The sequence below is a fragment of the Rhinopithecus bieti genome, unplaced genomic scaffold, assembly GCF_001698545.2.
Source record: "Rhinopithecus bieti isolate Rb0 unplaced genomic scaffold, ASM169854v2 scaffold_41145, whole genome shotgun sequence".
Classification (NCBI taxonomy): domain Eukaryota; kingdom Metazoa; phylum Chordata; class Mammalia; order Primates; family Cercopithecidae; genus Rhinopithecus; species Rhinopithecus bieti.
Genome location: NW_016817055.1, coordinates 1,650,467 through 1,653,681, shown reverse-complemented (window position 1 = coordinate 1,653,681; position 3,215 = coordinate 1,650,467).

Here is a 3,215-nt window from a genome sequence, read left to right as displayed (position 1 = left end):
TCAATCAACCATAGACATTCCTTTAACAGTTCTTTTAGATCATGTCCATTCAGTTTAGATAATTCTGCTTTGATTTGGTGGTTTATTGTTTTTGTTTTATATTTGTTTTCTTTTGTCATTGATAGTCTCTGTTTTCCTGTTGACTATTTTCATGAAATAGGCAAAAGGAATAAAATAAAAGTAAAAAAAAAGTACTTTTTAAATTCTTTGTCTCAATTTGTGCCAAATTTACTAGGCACAGAAAGAATCTTTGTGATGATGTTTTGGAACATAGGCAGGATGCGATGTGCGTGGGGTCATAAGGAGCAGATCTGCAAGACTGGGAAGTCAACATTCTTATCAGTCTGCCATAGTGAAATCTTTCATTCCTGGTTAAATAATTTTGGTTACACTTTCAAAAGGTCAGACATATACGTGGGCCTCCATTGTTGATTCAATTTTTTTTTTTTTAAACTACAGAGATTGGATCTTGGTAACTTAAAACATTTTACATTTCATTTTGGTCAATATTATACTGTAAATACGAAACAGATTCTAAAATAAACACAAATGTTTTCATTGTGAAATCTTCTGTTGAATAATTTATACAACTTTTAAAATTAATGTTGATAATATAGAATTTTTTAGAAATGCATTAATTTGGATTTCTGACTTTGTATTTTCTCCTTGAGGTACAACTTTCTTTGATGGAATATTTTCCAATTGAAAATAAAAAGAATAGGCATCTTTCCCCTTTTGTGCATTTAGCACAGAAGATTATAAAACAGCATTTATTTCAATTTTGAAGAGTTCAGAACACTTAAGTTAAAAAAAGGGGTCTGTAAAACGATTCCTGGGCATTCGTTATGAAGTTGGGTCTTTCCATTCATAATTGTTTTGAATTTCTAACATTTTGTGGTAAAATGATTAGGTTCTCTTTTCTTCCTTATATCCCTTTCCTCATATACTCATCATTTCCCAATAGAAGTCAGTTTTCAGTATTTTAGATCATGTTATTTTTAATAATATAATATGTTGTAAGAGTTAAATCATGAAGAGGTTATTAATTGTATTGAAAAGGCTTGACTCTCTTTTTTTTCTGAAACTGTATCTTGGTGCCAGATAATTTTGGAGGTTCTTATCTCTTTTTCTTTTTCACACACAACACCTGAAACTTATTCCCAAACTAGGAACAGAAGCAGATATGGAGAGACCAAACAGAGTGCTTGCTATGATCCAAAAACCTAGCATTAAGGCCTAGCATAGCATTTATGATTCGTTGGATAGATTAGAGAAGCCACTTCCAAATCTCTGCCAATGTGCAGAATTTATTTGGGATAAATTGTATCTCTTGGACGCAGTGAGGACTCACTAGACATGCTTCAGAATTTTATGTATGTGTTTAACCAGATGATATTAAGGATTTTGCTTAAGAAATAAACCATCTCATCATGTTTCAAATTAGGAGTTTTACTTGGTTTAGTATTGAGAAAGAAAGAGAGACAGAGACTTCTTTATGGTTCATCTTTTCAGTCTTCTTTTAGCTACTTGCTATTTCTTTTGTAGCCTGCTGGTTCATCCAGAGTGACTTGTGTCTCTTGATATATGTGTAATAAATATGCCATAAAGGAGGACAATATTATTAATGTAGCAGATGACTAAGAGTGGATTTAAATTCATTTCAATAACTTTCAGAGGACAAGTCAAAAGGAACAACCCTCCAAAATAAATTTAATGTCATAAAACATTATTACTATAACTAGAAAATGACTCATATATATATTTTCAAAAGGCTTTTCTTAAGATGGTTGGTTGAAGTGATTACAATGAACATCCTAAAAACAGAATAAGGACATGTGTGGCATGATCCTTCTAGGTCAATGGAAGTTTAAGTCCTTCACCTGTGTGGCAAACTTACCACTCTGTTTGGTTCAGCTCAGAAATGTAACCATTCAAACTAAGAGAAAAAGTGGAGAGAATAGGGTAAACCAACTTGAATAAGTTCAACGTATTACCCTGTGTGGCAGGCAGAATTGTAATATGATCCCTGGGATACCCGACCCTGGATGTATATGCCCTGTATGATTTCTTCTCCTTGGATATAGGTAGGATTGTAAATATGATAGGGTGTGACTTGCATAACTATGATACATTTTATGGCAAAGGACATTTTGAGATAAAATTAACATCTCTAATCAGTTGATTTTGAGTATATTAAGGGGAGATTATCCTGGGTAGGCTTGGCCTACACAGGTGAGTAATTTAAAGAGAGGGATTGGGGCCCTCCCTGGGGTCAGAGAGATTCTCATACTGATCTCTAGAAAGTGAACTGCCTTGTCCTGTGAGTGCCATGTGGCAAGGAGCCGTGAGCACCCTCTAGTAGTTGAACTCAGTCCCCAGGTGTCAGCCAGCAAGAAAATGGGGAATGCAGTCCTCCAACCACAAGGAACTAATTTCTGTCAACAGCCACATAAACTTGGAAGGGCACCCCAAGCTCTAGAAAGATATGCAGGCTGGTAAACACCTTAAACTTTATTAGATCCTGAGAAGAAACCCAGGCTAAGTTGTATCTAGACTCACAGAAACTGAGATGTTAAATATGCGTTGCTTTAAACCATTGAATTTGTGGTAATTTGTTATGGAGCAATAAAAAATTAATATACCCTCCAGGTGCAGTGGCTTACGCCTATAATCCCAGCACTATGGGGGGCTGAGGGGGGCAGATCACGAAGTCAAGAGATTGAGACCATTTTGGCCAACATGGTGAAACCCCGTCTCTACTAAAAGAACAAAAATTAGCTGGGGGTGGTAGCACTCGCCTGTAGTCCCAGCTACTCAGGAGGAGGCTGGAGAATTGCTTGAACCCGGGAGGCGGAGGTTGCAGCGAGCCGAGATAGCGCCACTGCACACTCCAGCCTGGCGATACAGCGAGACTCCATCTCAAAAAAAAAAAAAAAAAAAAAAAAAAAAAAAAAAAAAAAATTAATATACCTTGCATTTCATTCAATTAGAAAAAGCGAAGGCTATGTTGAGTTAGCCTAGGCTCAGTATTTTATTACTGAGATGGCATATGTCTGAGTGTATTTATATATATGTATATACACATACAAACACATATATATAAAGCACTGGATAATTTTTTTTATGTAAGTTCAATTAAGTTTTCATGTAAGTTGAATAAGAGCTGAAACATCGGCTTTTTCTTAAAAACAAACAAATAAACTCCTGCACTTTAG